At 39.0% G+C, this 8363-nt stretch overlaps 1 protein-coding gene across 8 annotated transcripts in view; it reads left to right on the forward strand.

The window, feature by feature from the left end:
• The window catches only part of LOC607986 (myelin associated oligodendrocyte basic protein), a 54237-nt gene extending 46087 nt beyond the window's left edge, over positions 1-8150 (forward strand). For 7 of the 8 annotated variants that reach the window (XR_005376868.1, XR_005376867.1, XM_038570502.1 and 4 more), the window contains 2 exons: positions 5458-5541; positions 5647-8150. The gene's annotated coding sequence lies outside the window, so the exon portion shown is untranslated. Of the gene's footprint in view, positions 1-5457; positions 5542-5621 lie in introns of all 8 variants that reach the window. The other variant, XM_038570498.1, reaches the window with a different exon arrangement.
• Positions 8151-8363: the final 213 nt, after the last annotated feature.

Consider the following 8363-nt stretch of genomic DNA (forward strand, 5'->3'; position numbering starts at 1 on the left):
AAAGAAAAAGTCTAGTATCGTAGGCTTTCTTTACCCTCACATGGCAGTCCAATAGATTTCTATGCAATCTATTTTCACTGTGCTCACCCTCATTTCTCGAATTCTCTGTGAACATCCCCTTCTGCAACTGACAACCTCTGTTCTTTCTCTCTGGCTTATGAGCTTTCTGAGTCAGACCCTTTAACAGAATCTTAGTTTTCTGCTGATGGAGATCATTAAGGATCTCTACTGCCAGGTGCAAGATTTTGTCTTTAATTTTCAACTAGAGCTTTGGCTTACAAGCAGAAAAAAAAGAATAATTTTCCAACTTTTGTCTTCCAGCTGATGCCTTGCTGACACCTCATTATTTGACTTGGAATGTAAATGGTATCGGGTTTTCTTCAACTCTTGTTAATGTGGATTTTGGTACCATCTGATTTCCCTGACTCTTTATCTTCTTACTGTGGTAATCTACCAACTAACTCTTATTTTTAAAATGATACTGTTTATTACCTTCCCTGTGAATTTTCTCCTCTGATGCAAAGACGAAGAACAAGTGGTTTCAGCTGCAGAGCACATTTATTCAGAACTTCAACTCCATGATTTTGCTAAGCCACAGCTCTTTTCTGATACTTGAGATCTTCCCTGATTTACTTGCTGATCTCAGTAGGTAGGGCTAGGGGGGAAGGGACAACCAGGGGCAGGAGGAGAACATAGCTTTCCACTCTGCCCCCTCCAATGACTACACCTTCCTCTTCTCCAGCTCCTGTCTTTCTTCCATCTTGCATCTCTTTCCTCACTCATCTGCTTTCCAACAATTTAAAATCACAAAAGAACTTGATTTTTAGATTTCTAGCAGAGCTACCAACAAGCTTCATACATTTTTATTGCTCTGGGTTTCATACTGTCCTCCTCAGATCTTGTTCTCAGCTGCTGAGATTCTGCCCAAACCAGCAGGACTTTGAGTTACACAGATTCCCCACTGTCAGGTGACCAAGAATGATCTAGATGGGGTGGTGACCCAAAGCCAGGTTCATTCTGACTCCAAGTCCCTCCAATTCCAGTTTATCTTGCCTTCTCACATGGCTTGGTGCCAAGCTGCCACCATGTCTTGCAAATGTGCTCATCTGAGTTAGGATGGTTGCATCACAGCTGTCTACCTCTTTAACTTGCTTTCATCTATTGTTTTATTTTTTTTTCATCTATTGTTTTAATTTGCTGATACTTGCATTGTCTCATGTCTCCAAAAGTCCTCAGTCAAATACTGGAACTTAGGTTCTCATGTGATACCCACCCCTTTCTTCTGGTGTAATTTTCACTTCAGTGAACTCCTGGAGTCCTAATAAGAGAATCTCTGGAGTCCAAAGGAATGCTGGGAGCATTTGGCACCAAATGTATATGTGGGTGGCAGAGCAGGGGCGGGGGGAGAGAGATTCTTTCCTTTTTGTGGCTTCTTTCCTTCTGCTGCTTCTTGTGTCCTGGGGGAGGTGATTTCTTTCCCTTACACTCTTTGTCTTCCCCTTGCTCAAAATCATATGCAGGTAGAGGTAGAGGGTAAACCTAGTGATGCTTCTTACCCATACAGATGGAGGTCTGGTTGGCATGCCATTCCAATTTCCTTTCTTTTCTGACTTGCAAAATTCAGGTTGCTGTGAAAATGAAAAAGTGTTAGTGTACATATACCACCCAACAAATCTTCATATAGCTGCTTTTTAAGCAGCTCTGTGTTCTGAACATTTTTAACCCTCTCTGGAATATAACTGATTTAGAACAATGTTATTTAGTGACTTTCTCATACAAAGATGCATTATGCCAACCAACCTGCTTATCCCAGGGCATTATTTATACAAGGGAAGAATAAGGCTTGTGTGCATATGCTTTCTTCCTAGATATAGAACTCATTTTGTCTTAAAATCTGAGTCCTCATTTAAAATTTTTAGAGGGCTACCTGAACCTTGTTCTCCATCCATGTTTTTTAGGAGCCTTCCTTCCTTCCTTGGGACCCAAGAGCACTAAACACTTTTGTACTTGTATCTAAAAGATCAAAACAAAAGTGTCTGTGTGCAAGTCCAGGGATAAATGTGCTCATCTCAAGTATCCCTGGACAACAGGTCAATATTTGCTGACTGAATAAATAATGAAAATATATTGAAGAAGAAAAATCATTTACAGATTTATTGAGTGTTGTAAAGTCTCAGAAGTGAAATTTCCAACCATCAGGGCTTTAGAGCCCAAGATTACACAACTATTTCAGAGGATAACAAAGTGCCCTAAATATATGCTACCATTTCCTCCGTCCATACTGGACTGGGCTCACAGGTGCATCACTGAGCATACTTTGTGTTGGTGAGTGCTTGCTCTATTAGCTAATGGTCTTGTGATGGAAGGGTGTGGGTATGGTTCTGGGCCATATCACTTTTCCTCTGCCCCAAACAATATTTCTATGGGTATTCATACTTAAATTTTATATGCAATTAATATTTATAAAATAAGATTTCATTTGAATATGTTACCTCTTTGTATAATCTAATATATATCTTGATTTTATAAAATTAATTATCTTGTTTCTAAATATATGTTCAATTTCTTGATATTTCTTATCTTGTTAACTACATTTTGGTTATTTTACAAAATTTCAATACATTCATGTAGGAGCAAATATAGTAATTAAATTGTTGGTTTTTAAAATAGTGGCTCAAAGAAAGTTTCATGAAAATGGGCAAGAGCACTGGATTCTGGAAAGAGCATTTATGAGCATAATAAATATTGAGCTGGGACATGGCTTTGTTTCTCACTAGTTATATGACTTTGGACAAGTCATTTAAGCCAACTTTCCCTTCTCAGGCCTGTCAAGCCGACCAAAAGAAGATAAATTTTTTGAGTCTAAAGGATTTAGCAAACTTACATGAAAATAAACCTTCAGAAGGAATATTATAAAAAGTGCTAGTTGACAGTGTTCAGCTTACCCATTTTTAGTCATGTAGAACTTCAGGAACCTAAGTATTGTTTATTTTTATTTTTATTTTTTATTTTTATTTTTTAAGATTTTATTTATTTATTCATAGAGACAGAGAGAGAGAGAGAGGCAGAGACACAGGCAGAGGGAAAAGCAGGCATCATACAGAGAGCCTGATGTGGGACTCGATCCAGGGTCTCCAGGATCAAGCCCTGGGCTGCAGGTGGTGCTAAACCGCTGCGCCAGGGGGGCTGCCCGGAACCTGAGTATTGTGATCAAATAGAGTCTAGTGGTTTGTTTATTAATATAGGACAGTAATTGGAGCCACACTGGACTGAGAAAAGAATGTGTTGGTCTCTGGACAGAGAAACTTGCATGTACTACCTGTACCGCTAACTGAACAAACTGGGATCCCTAAGGTGGGGCAGTCTTGAGGAACGTGAAATACTTGGTTAGACAAAACACATTGCCTTGCCAAGTGTTGTTTGTAACCCTGAGATGGAGCTAAAGGGCTCTGGACAAAGGATGGGGCTTTCAGGACAGAGGAGACAGGAAAGAAACTCCAAAGAAGACATATGAAGAGACAGACTTTAGAAAGAGAGTAAAGTAGACTTGATGGCAAAATCCAAGTATTACTGAATGGATTGTGAGATAGTCTCTGCTCCAGTGTCTCTTGAAGACTTCGCTTTTTTTTTTTTTTTGAGTAGGATTTTTTTCTTATTGGGATGCATTTTTTCTTATTGTTGAGCATGAATTTAAGGAGCACTTGGAGCAGAGTTCACCCCAAATTGCTGGGTCACATTTGTTTTTCCCACAGCAGTGTATTATCTGCTCCAAGATACCTGTACCCACTCCGTTTGTTTATGATGATGGTATGGGCTAACCCCCCTCATATACAGTGGTGGGGTCTTCAGCTTACTGGCAGGATTGTAGGACATCAACTTTAACATTAAACCCAAGAACTTTCCAGGAGAGGAAAAATGGAGAAATGGGAAGAGAAAAGAAGGACATAGTGAGTAGCCAGCATTTAAAATATTCCTACTTCAGACAGAGAATTATAACAGGCACATTAGGAAAGCCACTTCAAAAATTCAGCCCATATGGGTGCAGAGGTGGTGTGACTAGGAGAAGAAGAAGTGATTTGGGGGTTAGGAGATCCGAGTTCTGTCTCTATATCTGTCACTAACCAGCTATGTTGCTCCACGTACCTCAATTTGTGGTCTTTGATTCACCCATCTATACAAAGAAAGGGTGTCTTTCAGAAAATTTCCAGGTCTGAAATTCTGTGATTTAAAGGATTTTATCTATTTATTCATGAGAGACACAGAAAGAGAGGCAGAGACATAGGCAGAGAGAGAAGGAGGCTCCATGCAGGGAGCCTGATGCGAGAATCAATCCCAGGACCCCAGGATCACTACCTGAGCTGAAGGCAGATGCTCAACCACTGAGACACCCAGATGCCCCTGAAATGGACTATGTTATCTTTAGTTTGAATAAAAAGAACACAACACAAGGATATCAGATTCAGAGTCTCTGTGCTTGTGAGGGAGTAAGCACACATTGAGATACTCCATTTCCTGGGTTAGAAAGTTGTTGGTAGGTTGGGCCTATCAAAGTTCATCCACTGATGGTCAGTGCTTTCATCTGGTGCCTTTTTTGGTTGCCTCTGTCTCCCATCTCTCACAATGGCTGGGCTATATTTTTCCCTGTCCATACAGCCTACCTGCCCTCTACCACTCCTATACCTCCAGTCAGTTAAACAATGAACTCTGACTAGAATCTTTTATTTTTTTTTATTTTTTATTTATTTTATTTTTTTATTTTTTTAATTTATTTTTTATTGGTGTTCAATTTACTAACATACAGAATAACCCCCAGTGCCCGTCACACATTCACTCCCACCCCCCGCCCTCCTCCCCTTCTACCACCCCTAGTTCGTTTCCCAGAGTTAGCAGTCTTTACGTTCTGTCTCCCTTTCTGATATTTCCCACACATTTCTTCTCCCTTCCCTTATATTCCCTTTCACTATTATTTATATTCCCCAAATGAATGAGAACATATAATGTTTGTCCTTCTCCGACTGACTTACTTCACTCAGCATAATACCCTCCAGTGACTAGAATCTTTTAAATCTCTCTCTTTCTTTCTCTTTCTCTCTCTTCCTCCAAAAGCTTCCTCTCATTACTCTCAGATGGAACAGACCAAAAGAAAGAAGATGCATGGAAAGAGAGCTCTTTCTGTCTTTCTTTGTTTATATACCTACTCTTTATATCTATCTATCTATCTATCTATCTATCTATATATATATATACTCTTTGAACAAATCATGTGACCAGAGGGCATGAAGCTCCAAGACTGCCCAGCTTCTGACACCTACCTAACACTTCAGTCAAGGACCAATATCTGTTTCTGAAGAAGGTGGGGGACGCCGATTGAGGTTGTGCAGATACAATGGGAGAATAACATAGAATTCTAGTGTGATAGGTTTTTGTTTGTTTGTTTGTTTGTTTGTTTTCCAACAGCCTTGTGAAGATAACACCCTATTGTCTTCTGACCTCTGTCACTGCCAATGAGAAATATGTTGTCAGTCTACTTGTCCTTCCATTGTAAGTGAATTGTTATTTTCTCTTTAAGAGTTTTCTCTTTGTCTTCATTTTCTGAAGTTTCACTATGTCACTAAATATAGTCTTATTTTTATTTATTTTGCTTAGGATTCAAGTTTCTTCAATCTGAAGATATATATCTTTCTTCAGGGATCCACACAAAGAAGATATTGTTGTATAACCATCATAATGACAAAATTTAAAAATTATCAGTGTTGGCAAAGATTTGGGAAAAATTCTGAAAAGCCACTGATGAAAATTTATAAACTATTATAACACTTCTGGGGTGCAATCTGGGTATGCTAGCAAAAGGGGATATTGTATAACTTATGATCAAGCAATTATAACTTTAGGTACCAATCCTGGAGAAAACTTGCATTCATAGGAAAAGGAGGCACAAATACATCTATTCAGTGAAGCATTGTTGGCTATTGGAAAACAAAAGAGAGAAAGAGAAAGAAATTAATAAAAATGTCCACTAACAAAATGAGTAAATCAACAATGGTATATTCATAAAATAAAATCCTTAACAAAACAAAAACAAATGAATCACATATACCTACACCAGGTAGACAAATTTGTAAGACAAATGAGGAATATAAAAAGCAAATAGTAGATGGTAAATGCAATCTGATGCCTTATGCGTGTATTTTAACCACGCACAATACTGTAATTTGGCAATAAGCAGAAACCATGACGTCTCAAATGCTCTCTATAATGGAATAGAATTAAAAAATGACAACAAAATGAAAGCCTATCCAAGAAATATCTATCCCCCTGGAAATCAGTAGGAAGATTTGAAATAATTCCTGCTTTGAAGAAGTAACAGAAATGAAAAGCTATATAGAAATGGTCAACAATATTAGCCAGACACAAATGTGTATGGACGAATAAGTGGGAGACTAATAATTAGCCTGGGGTCTCTCCAAGGTTACATGTCTTAGAAAACAGAACACTTGCTCATTTTGAACCTGGGTTGTGCTATGGCTTCAGCAGGTTTCTGACATGTGGACAAAGGACTAGAGTTAGAATATGCCAACCCTCCTAACCTTCCTGTAGTAATAAGTAGGAAAGCACAGTAGAAGATAATGGAATGTTGTAGAATGTGGAGGGATGTAAAATGGGCAGTATAAGTAGAGGGAAGCTCAGAGTACAGGAAAGCAAGGGCATCCGAAGCAGTCTTGTGCTGGGGGTTGGGTGGCCAAGCACAGGCAGATGCCTGAAGCTGCAACAAGGCCCTGGCTCTGTGTCTTTGAGTGAGCAGCAGCAGACCCAGCCAAGTTTAAAAGGTAAGTGGGAATATGGGGCAATGCCAGAGAAAGTCTGCTCAAGGTGGGGCTGGGGAGAGAGGGAAGACAGAGAGTAGGGAAGAAGAATGCTAGACTCAGGTGCGATTCAGCTCAGAAGGCCATACCTCCGCAAAGCGGAATCAGGCCAAATACTGTCCCAAGGTAGCTGGAACGTGGGGCCAGAGCATCTGGCTTCTTTACTTGGGGAGGCCGCTTCTCTGGGCAAGTGGCAATAAAAAGGCAGGGGAATTGAACTACACAGAGCCTTCATGTAGAAATGTTTCTCCTGCCTAAACTCAGGTGCTAAATGAACAACAAAATGAGAACCTCTATTATGAACACTTTTTAATGATGAAATATGTGAGGCTGTTACATTTCTGGGAATGACACTGGGGCTCCATAACAGACCACTAGAAAGAACAAATTAGTGAGCTAGTCCCACTCAGACCCAATAAGGAAACTCAATATTCCTTCCACCCGTTTTGGATTTTGACAAAACCAGACTTCATGCTCAGAGCTCTATCCTCCAGATAGATACACTCAGAAGATAGTTATTATGAAATGCAAAATTGAGAAGGAAAGAGCATGGTAGTACTAATGCATGTAAAAAATTGGATATTAGCATGGAAATGTTAATAAGTAGAAATTACTGAATTCTCTGTATATGTCTGTTGTGGAAATAAAAGCCCTGGGGATGGATCAGAAATATCTGGAAATTACTTGAAACTGGTGGATAACTAAATGGATATTATAACTAAAATGTGCTATAATCCAATTGTATTTTTTTTTTTTTGTCTTCTAAGGTTTGGTTCTGGCAAGCACTATGCAGTGAATATTGCAAAAATTACATAAAGCTCCAAAAGCTATTCTATGTAAAGTTCTTAAGTGGGGATTCTTGACCATAATATTTGGCATAATAACTCTGATAATTCTGTATGTTAATGGGTTTTATGTTCTGATATTTTGACTGGTTTGGGAAAAACGGAGTTGTCCCAAAGCTGAACTCAGAGTTGTCCCGGTAAATGCTTAACAACCGACTTTTTGGGTGGAAAGCCCTGATCCATAGTGTTTGTCAATTTCCATGACTTAAACACTTTCACTATGGCTGATTGCAGGCTGTGAGAGTGACATCACTGAGAGCAGAATCGGGGATGATGTATGCAGCCGACCCTTGTAAGTTGGTGTACCCACTTGTATCCATGGGCATGTGTGAAATTGCAGTTTTTTTATTAAAAATTCTGCCCCATAGATATACAAAGGCACTAGTGGAAGAACAAATATAAAGGGAAAATAAAATAAATTCAAATTGGGAGCTCAAACGGAGATAATTGACAGTGGATTTTTTTTTAATTTTAAGAAGTGGTATTTGTGTATTATTTGCATTTTACTATTATCTTTTTTTATGCAAACAAGGTATCAATGTATCACACTGACTGAGTGCTCTGAACTCTGAGTTTCTTTGGTGTTCCCCTAGACAAAGGCTAGGACTGTTTCCCTTCCAGATGTTGGTGTGAAGGCAATGATCAAAAAATTGAT

The sequence above is a fragment of the Canis lupus genome, chromosome 23 (assembly GCF_011100685.1).
Source record: "Canis lupus familiaris isolate Mischka breed German Shepherd chromosome 23, alternate assembly UU_Cfam_GSD_1.0, whole genome shotgun sequence".
Lineage (NCBI taxonomy): Eukaryota > Metazoa > Chordata > Mammalia > Carnivora > Canidae > Canis > Canis lupus.